Genomic DNA, 21752 nt, shown 5'->3' on the forward strand with positions numbered 1-21752 from the left:
GGTGGAGGTCATGTGACCGTCAGTCTCCCAACCGCCGGTCACATGAATACCACCAGGATAAACATATATAGTGCAACCTATTGTGTGACTTCAGGTGCCAGCAGGTTCTGACAGCACATTTGACATATTTTGTGCTTAGTAAATACCTTTATTGTTTTGTTGTTGTATTCTGTTTCAGTGTTGTAGTGTAGCCGAGTCTGTTGATTAATATGTTCTATGGCGCACAATCATTTTTTTATGTTAAACAATTTAATGTGTGTCCAGGGAATTGTTTCTAAATACGATTGGCCTAACAGCATAGTTATCTATCACCCTTGTTTCTTTCCCAGCAGAAATGTATATCAAATGTTTCTTTATAATGAATGATGCAAAATGAGGGCCCCTGTGTGGTAACAAAGACTTCCAACACAACAGTTCCACTTAGAAAACAACTGCACCTCACCCGAGAGACGGGTTTTCTAAACGACAGTAATTCCCACTGCAAAAAAACTGCCAAGATCCACTGGGGGGAAATGGATATGGGCTTTGTTGTTTGTTTGTCCTCATTATAACTGCAAGGTCATTAAGGAAATGTTTACATCCTGCTCATGTCACATGCTTTCAGCAGGCAATGCTATACTTTGAATGAGCGCTGAAAAACTCTTTGGTTTTCCATGTGAATCTATTATATGTATATACACACATTACTATTAGTAAACATCAGAAACAATACAATTACCAAGATTGCTGAATGACTATTAGGGCAAAGTTTTAATTCTGTTATATAGTAACTAGTTACCAGCCCATCAAAATGACAGAACAACATAACAGTCATGTCAGCGCCGTCGGCTGTGCTCGCCTGAACGGAGCAACACTTGAATTGCTCAGTTAGACGCCATCTAGTGGCCGCCGGCACGCAAAGCACTTGAATTCCCCCCATAGAGGTGTGGAGCAGCATTTTTTATATTTATATATAATTTATATATAATTTATATATATTATATAGGATTTGCCATTTTATCCCAAATTGTGGGCTGCAGTCTTGGCTTAAGGACTTGGGTATTTTGTCTCCAATAGACATCGATTAAGAAAGTTATAAGTGGTAAATTTCTTAGATTTTTTTTTTGTACAACATTCAACAAAAATATGAGTTTTGTTTAGAGGCCTAATAGAGGTATTAGTTGGATGTGATCAAGCAATGGGTCTGTGCCATGTTTTTAATTTACCTGTATTTTATGTACTATTGTGACCCCATTAAAAATACTTTTTGAAGGTGCTTCAATGTTTTCTGTGTGAATCTTTTCAAATGAACCCTAGCAGCATGAGTGCAACCTGCTGTGACATGACATCTCTGTATGCAAGCATTGTGGCCAAATACACTGTCATAGTTGCCTACTCTCCCTCATTCTGCAGGAGACTCCCTGAAATAGTAGCAATCTCCCTGACTCCCTGAATAGTCCCTCAATCTCCCTGACCGCACCTTATCCCCATTATGCAGCTGTTACATTCTTGGGGGGAAATAAATCATCATAGATACTGTATATACATTCAAATGGGCTCATCAATGCCCTGCATTGGGTATAAGGCACAATGATCTCTATCACTACATGCATTTTAAAAAAGGTTTGTTGTGGTCACTTGCAGTATATGGAACCTCGTGTAAAACACAATACAATAACAAATCCTGCAAAATATCAATGTCTTTTCTTCAACAAGTAGATCTTACTAACTTTGAGGCTCATTTACAGACAAGCCTCTCAGATGTGGCAGTCCACGTCCGTGCTGATAGGTGTTACTTTCACAATCTGCCTGAAATGCTTTTAAAAAGTAGGCAAGTATGGTGTAGGTACTGTATGTTATGTTCAATGTACTCAGAACCTGAGAGACAGGGTGGCAAAAGATGAGCTCTGAGTACAGAAACATGATGCTGCAGTTCAAGCTGAGATTTGCAACAACCCCTAACGAAAGAAAAACCCTGACTCCATTGTCTCTCCCTAGTGGTCGGTCAACGTATGCGAGACTATGGTTTCTTGGGCCCACGGCAGCCGCGTTTGAACGGGCGGATTAGGTCTGCCCGAACTCCGATGCCCTCCTGGTCTTAATTGGTGACAAGACAAGGGGAAAACTAAGACAGACACAAAAGAGATAGGGGAAACCACTGAAAAACAATAAACAAATTTATGTGCAGCGCAGCCGCCAAGAAAAACCGTAACCAAAATACGCTGCCCAAATACCAAATATGAATCCGTCGTAGTTCGGTAAAGACAACAGTGGTGGAACCTCCGCAGAACACAAAAAGCAAAAGATAAGAATAATACAGGCAAAGCCGTAAGGTGCGGCAGAGCCGCTACTCAGTCACGACACCGGAAAAGGTGCACGCAGAAGGAACAGGACCCCAAGGCTGAAGATTCAGGATCTCTGGGCTTGGAAGACTGGATAAGATTCCCAGGACCAGGTTCAGGACACCAGGACATAGGATGCAAGAACGAACTGGCTGCACAGGAACACTCCAGAGGCAGGACACAGCTCCACAGGAAGCTATCACCGGCGGGGCTGCCTTGGTCTGGCTCCCATAAAAAGCCCTGCAGACCAATCAGGCAGCCCAGCCCCCGGATCTTAATTGAGCCAGCTGTCCCTGGGTGCGCGGCGCACAGCGTCCCGGCTGCTTAGCAACCGCCGGGACCGATGTGCAGAGCGGCCGCCTGGAATCCCTGGTTGCCGTCCAACCAACCGGGACGGGGAGCCAAAGGCGGAAGTGATGCGCCGGCCCCCCTGCCTAGCAACGGCCGGGAGCTGGCGCGTCCCGCTACACCACCACCGCTAACACTGTATAACGGTACTACTAATTACCACTAAGCTTCCTTGCAACCTGGCTGGATCACCTAATGCACAAAGCTAGTAGTTAACAGGAAGCACAAAACAGAAAAAGGTTGCAGTGTGAGTGGGTATCTCAGTAAGGTATTGTAGGTGTGTCTGTAACTCAGAGAAGAAAAAAATGTTTCATTTAGGCCAAACCTCAGAGGTGCCTAGTTTTATTGGCAAGTATGTGATAAAGGACGGGCACTCTGCACTGCCTCTGTCCTTGTGCTAGAACATGCTGGGCACTGGGCACCAGAGTTTGCTGGGACATGCATCCTCCAACCTGATGTACTACTGTTGGGCAGCATGGACAGTGTAATGGTTAGCATTATTGTCCACAGCACTGAGGTCATGGGTTCAATTCCCACTATGGCCCTAACTGTGCGGAGTTTGTATATTCTCCCCGTGCTTGCGTGGGTTTCCTCCAGGTGCTCTGGTTTCCTTCCACAATCCAAGAAATGGTAGGTTAATTGGCTCCAAAGAAAATGAACCTTAGTGTGAAAGTGTGTGCGAGTCTGTGTGGTAGGGACTGATGAATGGGCAAATATTCTCTGTAAAGCGCTGCGGAATATGTTTGCACCATATAAATAACTGGTAGTAAATAAATAATAATAATAATAATAATAATAATAATAATAATAATAATAATACTGCACATGTGCAGACAGCCGCCATCTATACTGTGTAGAGTCATACAGTGCTGTATAGACACACAGAGGTGAGACACCCAGAAACTGTAGCTGCTATCTAACTGTAGCTCCCAGAAACTGTAACTGTTTGATACCACTGCTGTTAACCCCTGCATTACCATTTCTGCTTTATTCTGTTACTGCTGTTTACCAATAAACCCAGAATCCTGGTTAAGGAATCTCTCTGTGGCCAAATACTCCCTTTTAAATCCATTGTGCCCCTGTGGTGACCACTAGGACCCAATAGGATCAGTAGTATGCACAGGACCATAACTACCGTGTGGCTTGGATTGCATTTACAAGGGGTGCTGGTTGAGGGAAGGCATGGCCAGCCCCCACCCTTAGTAAATATTAAAAGTGTTAACAGGGGGGGGGGGGGGGTCGGGGGAAGGGTGTCGGGCACTGGCATGAGGACCAATGGCCAATGGCAGCGGAAGAGGTGGTGGAGAGGGGTGCTCCATTCACCAAGCTTCTCAGAGCTAGGTGAATGGAACACTTTTTTAGTCCTCATAGAAATATATGTGAACTGTATTTGGGAGAGTAAATTTCCAATATCTGCTGCAGTATCCCCTAGTTAAATAACCCCAAATCCCCCAAATTCCTCATGGGCGTAATAAACAGGCCCCATAATGTGAGTAACTTGCTGTAGCTGGGGAAAACCGGTCAATGGGCGGAATGTGATGAAGTCCAAGTTCGGTGGCTGTGCGGGAAGCCCTCCGAACTCTGACATTTTTTTAAAAGGGGCAATCATGTACAAGGAATGGTTTAATGTTGTACATGATTTCCCTTTTAAAGAAACGTCTGAGATCGGCCGGTCTCCTGCACGGCCACCAAACTTGGACTTCATCACAACCCGGCCAATCTCTCCGATTGCTAAAATATAAATGTCAGTTTTTCCAAGTACACTGTAAAAGAGAAGTATTTGTTCATTAGTATATATTTACTCAGAAATGCCATTTACTGATAAAATAAAAATGCACTAAGGTAATTTCTTACTGGAAGTATTATGTGATTCATTATTCCAATAATAGCCTGTGTTTTCCTTATTGTTGCCTCAAATGGCTTTCTGCTAATAGGGGCTGTTCATTCGCAATCGTGTTTTCTGCTGGTTATTTGGTTAAGAACATAATAACTATTTCCTCTAAAATGGATTTACTGAAAACATTTAAGTGGGTTATTTGCAAAAGTTACAGAGAAAATAGAAAACGCTCTTAACCACACATTTCGGTAATGCAGACTTAACAGAGCATATTACAAAACAATGACCAAAATGATATATGCATATACACTAAGTTAAAATCAGTATTGCACTATTACAATCAGTATAAGGCACTGTCGGGCAGATGTATTAACCTGGAGACGGCATAAGGAAGTGATAAAGCAGTGATAAGTGCAAGGTGATAAACACACCAGCCAATCAGCTCCTAACTGGTAATTTACATATTGGAGCTGATTGGCTTGTCGGTTTATCACCTTGAATTTATCACTGGTTTATCACTTCCTTATGCCTTCTCCAGGTTAATACATCTGCCCCTTAATTCCTTAACAGCACACCGCATATCATATTACATTTCATAGAGCATTCACTTTCATTCTGTTGCCATTCAGAAACTAATAACAATTATATATATATATATATATATATATATATATGGATGTCCTGTATGTGTGTATGTTCCAGCATAACTCTGGAATGCCTGGAGTAATTTACACCAAACTTGGTGCACATATGATTTACAATCCAGAAAAAAAATACTGTGGGGGTCAGATACCCCTAGCACCCCTAGGGGTGGGAAGGGGGTGACATGTAAAAATCCATAGTTTTTGGGGTTGTTGTGATGAATAGTTATGGGCGCAATGAAAATAGTCCACCAAACGTGGTACACATATGATGTACAATCTGGACAAAAATACTGTGGGGTAAGACACCCCTAGCACCCCTGGCAGTGGGGGTGGGAAGGGGGTGGCATGTAAAAATCAATAGTTTTCGGGGTTGCTGAGATGACTAGTGATGGGAGCAATGAAAATAGTCTTCTTGCGTTATGATTTCCACGCGGGCGAAGCCACGGGCAAAAAGCTAGTATTTACATAAAAAATACATAAATCATTGACAAACTAATGTAATAACATACTTAAAGCTTTAAAACAGAAAATCAGGATTTGTTCAGTCATAAATTTAGAAATCTAAAATATATGTCTTCATTTCTTAATCATCTAGCAATAGGAAACAAAGCCTTACAAACCTTTGGATATCCACCATGTGCCCTAATATGATGGGGTGCCGAGAAAAAACATGGCACGCCTGGCCACACCCCATTTACCATTGTAAAGAAATCAATCTTGGCATCTTTATCAATATATAAAAAAATATTGTGTCACACAGCGTGTTCTCAAACCCTTTTAACTCACACGGCACTGCCGATGTACCTGTTCACGCAACTTCAGAGTAATGTTCCTGCTGCACGGACGCAGCCATTTTTGCTGAGGTCAGCTGATAGATACTATTGCAGTCAGTCACAGAGACTTACTTCTCACATGACTCCAGTATCCAATCTCAGTGTAGTGAGCCCTATATAAACCATTCCCAGACACCTTTGCTTTGTCAGTTCAACTCATCTTTAAGTCCTCATCTGGTTTCTGTGTCAAGCAATTAGCAGTGTTTGGGGTTGGATGGTATGGCTCGCTCCCCTATTTGAATTTTGGATTGTGCTGCAGCTCCACCTCTGCAAATGCCACTGACAAGGAAGTCCAGGAACAGAGCATTTTGTACCTAATGGAATGGGTCATGTGGGAGGGTATGCACTACTCCTACACCAGTGTGTTGTCTGCCTCCTGCTGCAGCTAAACCTGTATAATAGTACATTATGCTACAGGGCAATTCCAACCAAAAGTGGAGATGGTTCATGAAAAAAAAAAAGCTGTAATATTAAAATTTTTTATTTCCCAGTGCATCAGTCATAGTCTATAGTAGTTAAAAAATGGGTTGGTAACAGTGTGTCATATGACATGCTGCCATTTTGTCTTATTTCAGTAAACTTGGATTATCGTAGATTTATGACAAAAGTTGAGGACATGTACTGTCAGAAATTATATGTTGATAGTCAGTGTTTCATGTGGTTTTATGTTAGTGAAAGAGTTAAAACAAAGATGATGAGGTATGGTACCCATCTGAAAACATTGTTATAAAGGTAAATGACCATGTACCAGTTAATGCAAGGGGCCTTTTTTCATTTTGTGATTAATGTATGTAATGGTTACGTCCGTGCCGATTTTCTGGTTACGTCCGCTATGCATACATTCCATTAAATATTGTCAAGGTAATAAGAATGACTTTCCTGAAAATTGTACTAAAACAATCTGTGTGGTTTATGCTTTATTGTAAAAAAAAGTATGGAATAAATATCTGTTGTAGTTTCAGAGAAATCAGACCTGTATTTAATGTCTGAAATTACCATGTCCTATCCCGGTTGCATCCGTCACATTTAAACAATGTATTTATTTACAGCAGACAACAATGGTGAAGCTTGTTCACACTTCATATTTTTATTCACCAGTGGTAGATACAATTGTGGTAACATTTGCTTCTTTATGTGCATTTTAAATTTGAAGCAATCCAGATGTTTATCGCAAACATTGTATCTGAAAGTTAAGGTCCATATTCACTAGTAGATTTTAATTTTGAAAGACTTTGACAACATCTCTGAAAGATATATCTTTCACCCAAACATTCATTACTTTGGAATTGCCCTATACCTATTATCCTGCATGCATCCTACTTCACCACATGTCATCTGGGTTCAGAGCTGCTACTGATTGTTCAAGTTGTACAGCCGTCATTGCAGACATATATATCCCTAGTGTGTACTAAGACTAATAAGTCTATACTGTGTTTACAAACACTCACATATCCAAGTCTTCAGTATGTACTAGAGATGTGCGCCGACCCCCATGTTTTGGTTCTGTATTCATTTCATCTTCTGGTTTTGGTTCTAATTTGACAAAACCACCTTCACGTGTTTTGATTTTAGATCAATCTGAATAATAACCTGAAAAACAAAGAGGGTTAAAGTAATGAAGACACAGTGAATTGTTTTCATTTATTAGCCATTTGCAAAATCTTCTAACAGGCACAAAAATATTGTGTTGTGTGGGAAACAGAGAATAAGCAATTAATAGTGTTTCATTGTATTTTAGATTTTATTATTATTTTATCATTTTATTCTTTTATATGCTGATTTGTCTACATAAATAAATACTGACAACTATTAACACAGAAGTATCAGCATTATTTTGTTCTAAAACAGCGCTGTGGGCGAAGCCTCTTTTGTGTGCATACTGTATGTAAACACCTGTGGGGGATTACAGGCACATTTAATCCCGATCGGCAGCTATTTAGTCTGAGGGAGCAGCGCAGGTTTTCTATACTTACACCTTGATTTTGGATCTGTATTTTTTGCCAAAAACTGATAAAAATCATGTAATTTGGGCCTGTTTTTGTTCCTACAGTATTATTAACCTCAAAAACATTAATTTTCAGTAGATTTTGACCACTTCACATCTACATAATATTGTTTTCATCCAGTTTAGGCCAAAAGGTTGCACCGAGCTAGCTGGCAACACAAACACGTGACAGATTAACTTGAAACATGGCACATCTGGGAAACAGAGTCTCACTGCAGGGGCAGGCTGGATGGCACTTTAATAAACCCCATAGAAAGGAACCAAAAATGTTTTCAGTAATCAAGAATTGGATCATAGGCCCAAGGGAGGTGGAGTATGTATGGAGCAGAAGGCAGGCAAAGGAAGGAAGGATTGATTGATTGATTGATTGATTGATTGATTGATTGATTCATAAATTAATTTAATGGTTTGATTCTGAAAATTTTAATCAATGGGGGCATTGGGGATGGTATTAATGATCAAAAATGCTTCTCTTTTTTAATGGCCTTTTCTCTCCTCGGTTGCTGTAAAATAAAGATGTGTTGATTAGTTAGTTAATTTAATTTAATGTCATTATTTTATTTTATTGACTAAGAAACTTTATGAGTGGGGGAAGTACAGATGTAGCCATGCTCATTTAGCGTGGCTACATCGCAAACATGCACTGCTGACACGGCTAGGCGATCCGGCGCCTAGCCACGCCGAGGCAGCGCCAAAAGATGCTCCCATTCATGTGAATGGGGCGCATGCATGTCTATGACGTGCGCACGCCCCAGACAAGCCTGCACCTTGTGATCGCCGGGGCGTGGGCAGGCGTGGTTGTAGCCACGATGTACGTGGTTAATTAAGGATCTGTGTTCCTGCTACCAAATTCCATCTCAATTCCATTTTACCTGAACAGCAATTCCTCACCTGTACTGGGAGGTCAAAAGAAAAACGAATTATTGGCCTACAAAATGGCATTGTACTATCCACTTTACCACACATATGTGGACAAGTGGTACTGGTCAAACTAAAGATTACATGACCATCTTCAGCAGCAGCAGTATCTAACATACCTTGCCAACGCATTCACAGGCATACCAGTGTCAACCTGAAAAACACAGGGCTGTCGTAGCAAGATGGCTTACCCCGCTAAGACTCTCCTGGGGATTTGTTATTTCCAATAATGCATGTAACATTGTGAGAGCATTACAACTGGGTGACTTTGAACACTTGTTTTGCCCACACAATAAACTTGGTGCTGTCTGTGGCCCAAAAAATGTCTGTACAGTTTTGGCATTCATTCAGCAACCGAATGCAGAAGATTGCAGTGGCTTCCAGAACAGTTCTATTTGCCATGATACCAACTGAAGCAAGAGGTAGTGACCAGGTGGAATTACACCCTTTATATGCTTCAGCGAATGGAGGAACAGCAAAAAGCCATCAAAATCTACAGTACTCAAGAAGCTATAACTTAGGGAGAGGAGGGGGAATGTGCCTTACCCCCCGCACACTGGAGAATACTGTACTCTATGTTTTATGCACAGGGCCGGAGCTTCCACTAGGCAGCTTTAGGCAGCTGCCTAGGGGCGCCAGGACCTGAAGGGGCAGCCTGCTACAGCTGCATGAAAAAGGTAGTGAGGTCCTACATCTCATAGCAGCCGCAATCCCCCTGGCACAATTTTCTACAGTAACCGCGACTGCCAGGCTCCTGTATTGCAGCATCCAACTCCACCTTGCACAGGCAGTAACTTTGACAGCTCCTGGAGTCCTGGCTGGGGGTGACATGCAGTGCTGCTCTTCATTCCGGCCTCTTTCACAGACTACTCAGTCCCAACTCTGCATCGCAGCCTGCAGGTAAGGTGGCTGCACAGTGCACTCTCTGCATTTAATAAGAAAAGAGAAGGAGAGCAGCAGTCTGGGGAGGGGGGGGGGGGGGGAAGAGGAGCAGTTGGCATGCACACAGATGGTGGAGCGGATAGAACAGACGACATTTAAAAGAGTGGGGTGGTGGTGGTGGTGGGGGGGGGGGGGGGGGGGGCTGCAGGAGCCCACACAGACTGAGGAGAAGGGAGCAGCCATACAACAGACGGGGTGGGGGTGAGCAGCAGCATGCCTTTCTCATAAAGGGCAGGTAGGGGGAAGGGGCAGTAGGCAGAAGTTTTGCCTAGGGTGCCAAGAGACCTTGCACCGGCCCTGTTTATGCAAGCTACTGAAAAACAACATTTGAAGTAGCAACTAATGAAATGTGGAAAAAGACTCCTACCTGTAGCTCCTACCTGTATGGAGCAGTGGGGGCTGCCGCTGGCCGTGCTGCCTGGTCCTCCTCCGGTGGAGAGGTGAGAGAGCCCCTGCCACCGGCTGGGTCCCAGCTAGAGTTGACACCTCATCCCTTTAATTCTGGACACATATTAATTACACAGGTTCTGTAGCTGATTAAAACCAGGTGAAATGGAGTATTGAACTCAGTCAGCCACAGAACTTGTGTAATTAATTTGTGTCCAGAATTAAAGGGATGAGGTGGCAACCCTAGTCCCAGCACATGCACAATGGAGCTGACAGATGCCAGGACCGGGTCATGCGCACAAGTGAAGCTCAACTGTACATACACAAAACCCCTGGCTTCTATGTAATGCATTGGCTGCAGCCCACGGAAGATGGCTAGGGTTGATGATCAGGCAGGGTGCGACTTTCTACAGGAAGCCAGCCCTTTACTATTTGCAGCCTAGCCTGGCAGTCCCAGAGGGAGGAAACACCTCCAAATTGAACTGCCTTTTCTGCAGGTGACTGGCAGGTAGGACTGCAACTAGCTCAATGCGGTGATGGATTTTACTGGGATGGGGGCTGCAGCCCGTAGGTAAAATCTGCCACTGCTCATGTTCATAAAAATGAACTACAGATTCTATGAGGAAAACCTTTGATGTCCAATGCAACAAAGTACAGGGACTTCTGTAATGGCGGATTCCAATGTTGTCAATTTTTTTTTCTTCAGTAAACTTTCACTTTATTAGAGGTGGTGTTTTTTTCTTTAGATTTGTAAGGTGTTGTTTTGATTCCAGGTGCCCTTTCGCACCGGCTTTAGTAGATGTTGAAGTGCTAATATCAAGGTCATCATGAGTGACAACAGCCACTGCACTAGTACTTTCTTGCTGCTCTGCTCTTCCATGAACTGATCGTGATCCATATCAACTCAAAGCGCTTTTATTATTAACGTGGTACGTGGTGGCATGGCACAAGTTTAAAATAAAAAAGCAAAATTAAAAAAACAAAACGCTCTTTTCTATTTTATAGCAAATTACAACTTCACACTGCTACTCTCACAGCGCTTAAATATTATTAACACGATGACACAACTTGGCCCTGAACATACAATTTTATATATATATATATATATATATATATATATGTGGGAAAAAAGGAGGGGATAGGGGTACCAGCGACTTGCAGTGTCTAATATGTTGGTCTAAATATGAAGAATGTAGCGGGATACGGTTTAGAAAAAAAGGGGTAACAATATATTTATTTATGCAATTTAAAATATAATGATGGGACAAAAATATATAAGATAAAAGCTTGATAATACAAAAAAATAAATAAAAAATGATAGATAAAAAATTTACAATTTAGCTAGAACCCAGAATCACATAAAATCAGTAAAAACAATTTTGTACTGATAAAAAGTATTTTAGGATAAGAGAATAATGCTTATCTTTAAAAATGGAGAGTCAGTAGAGGTACACCCAACGCGTTTCGTCCATCAGACTTCATCAAGGGGTAAGGGACTAGTGTGCAAACACTCTTATTTATAGCAGCAATGATTAAGGAAGTGTCTGTGACATCACTTCCTGTTGGTACTAACATTCAGAATTCTAACACAAACTTGAATATAAGTGTAGGTAAGGAGTAGGGCTACTAATGATGAGCCCAAATATAGTTTATCACATGAAAAACGAGAGCAGTACATGGAGAAATAGTGAATAATCGGCCAGGACGCTTTCTGCGTCACTTCCGCCCCACTTCCTGTGTCCTCAGTGTCTTATTGCGCATGCGCACCATGCGCTACTTCCGGTATAACGTCCTCATAATATAGTAGTTTTGCCCTTCTTCCGGTTTGGGCGTGTGCGTGCTTCTGCCCTTCTTCCGGCTGGGCGGGTACGTCATATCCTGCCACGGCTGGTCTCAGCATCTCTATGGTGATTGTGGTTTGGGCTGGATATAAAATGATGCTGCGGCCATCTTTAAGGTGGTTTTAGACTGTGCTTTCAGTCCATGCGGCGGCCATCTTCAAGGAGCCTTTGAATCGCGGACATTTCCTTACATTTGAGGTGCAGGAGCAGCTCAGATAAATGAAACAAACGCAAATATTAATATTTGTAAATGTAATGGGCTTAGAAAGACTAATGTTAATAAATACAGCTTAGATATATTAAATGCATGGTGGACCCAAAAGGACTACCGTATTTTTCGGACCATAAGACGCACCTGACCATAAGACGCACCTAGTTTTTAGAGTAGGAAAACTGGAAATAAAAATATTCTGACCTCAGAGATATTTCTGTGATTTCTCAGACTCAAGAATACAGTGCAGCCTTCTGTCAGAGCCAGCATACACAGACACACACACACTTCAGAGCCAGCACACACACACACACACACACACACACACACACTGACAGTACCAGTGGTTCCCTGCGTCTCCTGAGGAGGTGGGGGGGAGCGGGGGAGTCACATGACGCCGGCTCTGCTGCTGAGATGTGGCCGCTCTGCGCTCTGCTGATGACGGCGCAGCAGCAGCATCCAGGACCCGCCGCTACCCGCCGGCCGCCGCTACCCGACAGTACCAGTGGTTCTCTGCGTCTCCTGAGGAGGGAGGAGGTGGGGGGGAGCGGGGGAGTTACATGACGCCGGCTCTGCTGCTGAGATGTGGCCGCTCTGCGCTCTGCTGATGACGGCGCAGCAGCAGCAGCATCCAGGACCCGCCGCTACCCGCCGGCCGCCGCCGCTACCCGCAAACGTCTTATTCGCTCCATAAGACGCACATACTTTTCCCCCCACATTTTTGGGGAGAAAAAGTGCGTCTTATGGTCCGAAAAATACGGTATATTATTTGTACCCAAGTTTGATATAGTGCTGATTTAGATTTCTGGATATTTATTAGAATTAGTATTACTGCGCAGAGAGTACTAAATTTATTTAGATGTTATTACACCTTTGAGTAAAGAAAAAGGGGGAGTTATATGCATATTAGGGATAATTTAGGTGGATGGTGATATAGGAGTGTCAGTATAGTATTACGTTGAATAAAAAGACCATTAATTAGCTGGTGCAGAAGTGCTTGGATAATGTGAGGATAAAGAGATACAGGGGGAGGGGGTATGTGACAGAGTGCTTCCAGAGAAGAGATGAAGGTCATCAGTCGTGAAATAATTATGAGTAGTGTGTCTAAAAGTTGTGTATTTGTTTACGACTAGACGTTAGGAATAATTAGCGAGAATAAAAAATATATAATAATATATATGATATCCGTGCAGAAAGTAGATTGTACGTGTGTCAATATTCCCTGCAATATTGCCGTTACGAGTCCGCTGGTCTACCCTTATACAGTACCCAATCTTCTCAAGTGGTTACCCACTTGGTACTGATTGGGCCCAACACTGCTTAGCTTCCAAGATCGGACGAGATTGGGCGTGTGCCAGTGCGGTGTGATTGTATTCATTGGCGAAATGACTTATTCACACAGTAACAGGTTTTTATTAGGAATAACTGACATTCTATCTTAGAACCATATTTGTTAAATGTGCAGAGTGCCGAAATATAATAAAATGTAATATACAAATCCATGAATGCTTGATTGTCGATACTTCTGTCAAAGAAAGGGTGCAATTTCATATCCTTCATTAAAGCCAAGAGGGTGTGTGGTTTTTAATTGAAAAATCCAGAACATTTCTCTTTGGGAGAGCTTCTTGGCCAGGTCTCCACCCCTGTCACCACTGGTTACGTGCTCGATGGCTTTGAAGGACATCTATTCCGGATTTGAGTTATGTTCAAGTTTAAAATGTCTATAGAGTAGATGAGTCTCCAGTATATTCTTGATGCTCCTCACATGCTCTTGTATCCTAATTTTAAGAGTTCTTTTTGTCTTTCCCACATATTTCTTGTGGCACGTACATTCTATTAAGTAGATTACTGATGTGATATTGCAGTTCATGAACTTTTTGATTTTGAACTTCTGGGTGCCGTCCGTAGTACTGAAGGTTTTTCTATTGGGGTTAAGGTACTTGCAGATGTTGCAGTGTCCACATTTATAGGATCCAATGCATTTGGGTAAGGTATGCTGGTTATCTTCAGGTGGTAGTTCCCGTAGCATGCTGGGTGCAAGGATGTCTTTAAGGTTTCTTGATTTCCGAAATACGAGTTCTGGTTGGGTCGGGAGGATTTCCTTAAGGATAGGGTCCATAAGAAGTATGGGCCAGTGGTTTCTTAGTGATGTCCTGATGGCATGTTCGTGGTTGCTGTAGGTCATTATGAATGAAACCGCCTCCTTCTTCTCTACCTTGTCCTTGTATATCAGCAGGTTTTTTCTCTCCAGATTCCTTGTCCTAGTGATTGCTTTGTCCAGAATTGCTTTGGGGTACTTCTTCTCCTCGAACCTTTTTCTATATATTCCCAATTGTTCCTCGCAGTCTTCAGTTTGGTTACAGTTCCTCTTGATTCGGTGAAATTGAGAATATGGTATATTATCTTTCCATTTTTTTGAGTGATTGCTCTTATAATGTAAATAGCTGTTCTTATCCACAGATTTAATGTAGTTTTTGGTGGAAACCGTACCTTGCTCTCCGGTTAGAATCAAGTCCAGGAATTCAATAGAAGTTTTATTTAAATTACAGGTGAATAAAAGGTTAAAATCATTGATTTGTAAAAGTTTAAAAAAATTCGTAAATAATTCTGCACTCCCATCCCATATGATCAGGATATCATCAATGTACCTCCTGTACATGATGATTGATTCCTTGAAGTACTGTGTAGAGTAAACATGTTTCTTCTCCCACTGTCCCATAAACAAATTTGCGAAGCTTGGTGCAAAAATGGTACCCATAGCTCATACCCGTAGCCGCACTGTTGTAGATAAAATTTATCTAAAAATGTAAAATAGTTGTGGGTTAAAATAAATTCCATTAGGTCGCAAATACATTTCTTATGGGGTTCTGTGAGGGAGTCATCTTTATTTAGGTACTCTCTGCTTGCTTCAATTCCTTTATTGTGTTCTATACAAGTGTACAATGATTGTACATCGATGGTCACCCATAGGTATGATTCCTTCCATTCCACATTTTTCATTTCGTTCAGTACCATGGTAGTGTCTTTAAGAAAGGATGGAAGTTTCTTAACGTATGGATTTAAAAAAATGTCCACATATTTGGATAGGCCGGACGTAAGAGAGTCTATCCCTGCGACTATCGGTCTCCCTGGAGGATTCGACAGGTCCTTATGGATCTTTGGTAAAAAGTAAAAAATGGGGGTTGTGGGGTTGGATGACATTAAAAAAGAGAATTCATCTTTTGTAATAATGTCCTTTCTCAGGCCTTGTAGGAGTAGTGATCTCAATTCTTGCACATATGAATCTTTTGGATCGTCTGGCAGCACACTGTAGGAGTGGGAATCTCCTAGGAGTCTTTGTGCTTCCTGGACATACTTATCACGATCCATGATCACCAACCCCCCCCCCCCCCCTTTATCAGCCGCAGAGCCGGCCCTAACCAATATGATGCCCTAGGCAAGATTTTGGCTGGTGCCCTCTAGCCGCTAGTTCTGCACCGCTAGTTCCGCCTCTGACCCTGCACCCCTTTCCCAGCACCATCACCCCCCACCCAAAGCAGTCCTTTTTTTGTTTTCCTACCCCCTGTAATTTAAATAAGAACAGTGTGCACATTTGGCCTACCACATATGCCGCACATTATTAGTGCCCTTATACACATAATGACACACATAGTGCCCCTTACACATATGTTACACATTATTAATGCCCTTATACACATAATGACACATGTAGTTCCCAGCGTGAGTCAACTGGCAGCTCTGCTAACGTCGGGTGCCTATTTTTTATGAAAATGCATCTTATTTGCATTCCTATGTGGCTAGGATGCACAAGCAGCTTCTGCTGATTAAAATGATATGCAGCATGCCTATATACTGTGTGAGACTGTGGCTGTATCTGCGTACGAAATGCTACACACAGAATATAGGCATGCCGCATATCATTTTAATCAGTAGAAGCTGCTGATGCCCCTAGGCATACCAGATGCCCTAGGCAATTGCCTAGTTTGCCTATACCTAGGGCCGGCTCTGATCAGCCGGTTTTATAACAATCTGCTTATTCTTCTGAAGTTTTTTCAAGGCTTCTATTTCTCTGTTGCGTAGATTTTTATTCATAACTGGTACGGGTTTCGTTTCACAAAGGTCTTTCTTTACCAAATCATAGAAGATGTTAAGGTTGCTCCCTTTAGATTCCACTGGGTAATATTTACTTTTTGGTTTGAGTCCAGATTTAGACCTATCTTCATAGTTTGATATAATGGCATGGTCTTTCTTCATAAAATGTCTTTTTAGCGTAAGTTTTCGCACAAATTTATTAAGGTCAATGAAGGTGTCAAACTTGTTCAATCCTTCAGAGGGTGCAAATGACAGTCCTTTGCTTAGAAGGGTCTGTTCAGGGTCAGTAAGGATGTGGGAAGATAGGTTGAAGATTCCTTTATCTGCTGTATTTATAAGTTTCTCTTTTTGACATCTCTCCCTCCTACCGCCCCGTTTTCCTCTACTTCTACGAATCTTCTTTTTAGAGGAGAGGCGTGTTTGACATCCTCGCAAATTGTGCTCCTGGGAGGGTATACAGTAATATATATATATATATATATATATATATATATATATAAGTCTATAGACCGGCACTCACTCCATAAACAACATCGTGCCCTGGTGCCCTCCAATGGATTAATGCAGAGAAAACATAATAGCAGGCGGCACTCGAAGGGTCTGAACAACCTAAATGAAGACACTGCGGACACAGTGTATGGTCTGACGTTTCGGAATTTTAATTCCTTTGAAAAATGAAACGTCAGACCATACACTGTGTCCGCAGTGTCTTCATTTAGGTTGTTCAGACCCTTCGAGTGCCGCCTGCTATTATGTTTTCTCTCTCTCTCTCTCTCTCTCTCTCTCTCTCTCTCTCTCTATATATATATATATATATATATATATAAATTATTTTTTTACTTTTTTTACATTTATTAACAAATAACAAAAACTTCACACTGCGACTCTCACAGCATTTATATTATTAACACAGTGACACGGCCTGGCTCTGAACACACACAAGTTTTTTGTATTCTTTAGTTTATACAGTATATATATTTTACACACTAATGTGAATCACTGCTAATATTATGCTAATGGTGGCCGCACCAGTGTGCACCAATAAAGGGCTAATGCTGCACTGTGAGCAGTGACAAAAAAACAGTATGCACCAAGGGTTATTGCTGCCCCTGTGATTAGGAGCTCTGGACTGCACTGTGGGCAGTTGCAGCATCACTCAGTACACCAGTATCACCAGTCATCACCAGTACACATTAATTCTGATTGTTGTTAGTATTACAGGTTGAGTATCCCATATCCAAATATTCCGAAATACGGAATATTCCGAAATACGGACTTTTCTGAGTGAGAGTGAAATAGTGAAACCTTTGTTTTCTGTGGCTCAATGTACACAAACTTTGTTTAATACACAAAGTTATTAAAAATATTGTACTAAATGACCTTCAGGCTGTGTGTATAAGGTGTATATGAAACATAAATGAATTGTGTGAATGTACACACACTTTGTTTAATGCACAAAGTTATAAAAAATATTGGCTAAAATGACCTTCAGGCTGTGTGTATAAGGTGTATATGTAACATAAATGCATTCTGTGCTTAGACTTAGGTCCCATCACCATGATATCTCATTATGGTATACAATTATTCCAAAATACGGAAAAATTCCATATCCAAAATACCTCTGGTCCCAAGCATTTTGGATAAGGGAGACTCAACCTGTATTATTTATGAGGGACATTTGGGTCAAAGCTGGGAAAGAGATAAAATTGCGAGAGATAATCATCTTCTGCCTTACATTTGAAAAATGACAGTTAAGAGCTGATTGGTAGGTCATTTATCTCTCTAAATTTTATTTCTCTCTCAACTTTAATAAATACTCCCCCTATAATCTTTAAGCAATTACTTAGAGTTAGAGGTACATATTATGATACCTGAGCATTCCAGGACTGTTAAAAAAAAAAAAAAAATAATAATAATTTTGGTCCAGAAGGCAAAGTTGATACCTTCCATCTAGCTGCCTCTTGTAAACTGAGTGAAAAACCTTGCAGCAGGCAGTGTGTGGTCAGTACTGAGGAGACAGGAAGCTCCAAGCATATGGCTTTAATTGTCAGACGAGCAGGAATCCCACGGCAACAGGTGCACAGCAACCAAGCATACAGCAAGCTGGCACTTCAGGTGACCTGATATCCAGGCCTAGTCACTAACACTAGGCCTTGCAGAGGCCCCGCAGAGCTGCAACACCAGGCACTCTTGCCTCCTGGCAGGCCACTCTAGACCGGGATGTCAGGCCTTAAAAAGGATATAAAACCATCCATAAGTGTGTAGTGTGTGTGTGTGTGTGTGTGTGTGTGTGAGGATGGAAATATCAGACTCCATAGAAAAGGTTAACTAGTAAAGCTTCTAAAAATGAAAAGCGGTGGAGTTGCCAATAGCAAGCTTCAGATTCTAAAGGTTAATGGTCAGATTTTTTTGGGTCTGCCCATCAATTAAACGATTTTTGGGAAAATTGTAGGCACCAATATCTGAGCTACACACAATTTTTTTTTTTTTTTTAAAGTTACCAATTTTCTGCCACATGACACTGCATTTGCATATGTCCATCCACAAGGAGGATAACAGTGACAGGAAAACATAGGAAATACTGTATGGACAGATTATTGAGAACGCACACACACTGGTCGATATCAGGAGATTGTGGCCGAGATTTTTGGTTTGGGATGACAGAGCAGAAAATTAATCGTTCGTGTGTGTGGGCAAGATGTTTCTGAATTATCGGTGAAACACCGAAACAATCGTTTGTACACAGTATACAATAACTTTGATCATTCTCCGGATTATTGTCAAATCGGGTCAATAATTGTATAGTGTGTACATAGGTTAACTTTCCTAAGATTCTAATCCTTTTTATTACATCCTAAAAAAAAGCTAGAATCTGATTGGTTCCTATTGGCATCACCTCCACTTGTCTGTTTTAGAAGCTTTAGTAAGTCTACACCCTGAACTTTAGGGCCTTATTTATTACTAGGTGATTTATTGCGCCCTACTGGCGCTCTTCACACCGTCGTAAGGGGCTACACCCCCTTAACCCCTGCACGTCCTTGTGGCGTGCAATATTTTCATTATATGGAGTATTACCTCCAATCATAATTGTGTGAGTGGTTAAATATTGCACGAACAAAGGGCGTGCGATGATTAAGGGGTCGTAGCCCCTTGGAATGGCGTGAACAGCGCACACAGGGCCTGATGAATCACCTAGTAGGTGCTGTGGTTGGGGGAGTGGTGGGTGCGGGGGAGACGTGGATGGGGGAGGGAGTCCAGGGGAGACACGGGTGGGGGAGGGGTGGTTTGCGGTGGAGCCGTGGCTGGGGGAGGGGTTGGTGTGGTGGGGGTCCGGAGCCACCGTGGGTGGGGAGGAACGGTTGCGGGGGTGTCGCGGGTGGGGGAGGGGTGGGTGCAGTGGGTCCGTGGGTGGGGGAGTGGCTGGTGCCGTGGGTGGTGGAGGGGAGGGGGTGCCGCGGATGGGGCCCACAGGAACTGCGAGTGGGGGAGGGACAGGTAATGCTTCACACAGTAGCCAAGCAGCCAGTCACTAAATTTAGCACAGCTACGATCAACTCGGAATGACCCCCTTGGTTATATTGGGCCAGACCTCAGTTACCATTGAGAATAACAGTGACTGCCATCTGAAGTGTTAGCCTAATATCAGCCTATATTATTAGATATTGTGGATAGTTAAATCATGCAGAACTTACCATTTCTCATGATTTTCAGGAAAAATACATAGGCCACATAGCCATCCTGACATGTGATTGCATATCTCCCAACATTTCATCATTGAGAAGTGGGATTCCTGTGCGCGCATCCGAAAGGGTGTGTGGCCTAACTGAAAGGGGCGTGGCCTTGTGCAGTGCCACAATCACGAATCACGCCCTCTTTTACCATCACTAAAGAGGGCATGACCAGCGCTCTGTGAGCCACTGGCATGCCCCCAGTCCCTCTGTCTTCACCGCTGTTTTGCTAAGCAGAGCAGCGAGAGCAGGAGCTTCCTAGCTGCCTCACACTGCGGCCCACGGGTGGGACAGCATGGCAGTCCCAAAAAAACGAGACTGTCCCGCGAAATTAAGGACAGTTTGGATGTATGCGATTGGTCCCATAAAATCACAAACCTATTTAAGATTAATCACTGATTTTTGGTGATAGTGTTTCTATGCCTGTGGCTTAAGCTGGGTACACACTTTTATGATCAGGAAACCCGATCAGCAGAGCACTGTGCTCCCAGCTTGGCCTCCTGTCAGCTCCCTGCCAGCCCTGTACACACTTGCTGTGCATTTAAGAGATCAGCCTGTAGTTCAGAAAGTAGGGTGGTACGGAGTACCATTAAGAAATATGCGTTCCACCAGCCCAACGCTTGGGCATAATTTATAAGGGGCATTTTTGTAAAATGGTGTCAGTGGCATAACTGTGTGTGGCATAATATGTAATAGGCATTACGGTGTGTGGTATAATGTGTAATAAGCATTACGGTGTATGGCATAATGTGTAACGGGCATTACGGTGTGTGGCATAATGTATAAGGTGTCATGTAGCCACTCCCCTAGTTTCGTGTGACCATGCCCCCTCATGGCACGTGACCACGCCCATTTTTACTATCAGTACCACTAAGATAAAAAAAATTCTACTTGCACCACTGTGATGGCCTGACAAATATTAAGCAACACATAAGATGCAACCTCCTGATCCCGACTGTTGCAGGAGCATTATAAGTCATTTCTTTCAGCTAACGCTCCTGCAACAGACCTGCATACACACCAATACAATCGTCTACCTGTTCCCCTAATATTGAGTGATCGGGCAATGGATTGTATCGGTGTGTACCCAGCTTTTCTGTATACCACTGCCAGCTTTCATTATTCATTTATCATTTTATTCTACAGAACATCCTACTGACACTGTCAGTTCTAAGCGTTTCCCACCCGGGTCATCGCTGTTCCTGCAAATAGATAGATGGTAATAGGGTGATCAAGGAATTGGAAGAGAATGTTAATGTCCCACATCATACCCCATTAGTTGTACTATTCACATCGAAATAACAAAACCCTGCAAATGATTCAATAAAGAAGATAGATTTAGTAAGTAAAGTATTACAATATAAAACATAAAGAGCCTGATGCTGTGTCAGATGTTGCTGCGTCTGTGTTTACATCTTTAGGCTAAGACCGCTACAAAGCCCTACCCTTGGGGTAAATTTACTAAGATGGGAGTTCTATTTAAGATGGGATGTTGCCCATAGCAACCAATCAGCTTCTACTTCTCATTTATCTAGCACCTTCTAGAAAATAATACCTGGAATCTGATTGGTTGCTATGGGCAACATCCCATCTTAAATAGAACTCCCATCTTAGTAAATTTACCCCCTTGTGTCCAAATGTGCAA

At 42.4% G+C, this 21752-nt stretch overlaps 1 protein-coding gene and 1 pseudogene across 1 annotated transcript in view; one reads left to right on the forward strand and one right to left on the reverse strand.

Moving 5' to 3' along the window:
- The window catches only part of HDAC9 (histone deacetylase 9), a 1168275-nt gene that overhangs the window by 221920 nt on the left and 924603 nt on the right, over positions 1–21752 (forward strand). The gene's annotated exons all lie outside the window — the stretch shown is intronic.
- LOC134930285 (5S ribosomal RNA) lies at positions 13545–13663 on the reverse strand (annotated as a pseudogene).

Source organism: Pseudophryne corroboree, chromosome 5 (assembly GCF_028390025.1).
Source record: "Pseudophryne corroboree isolate aPseCor3 chromosome 5, aPseCor3.hap2, whole genome shotgun sequence".
NCBI lineage: Eukaryota > Metazoa > Chordata > Amphibia > Anura > Myobatrachidae > Pseudophryne > Pseudophryne corroboree.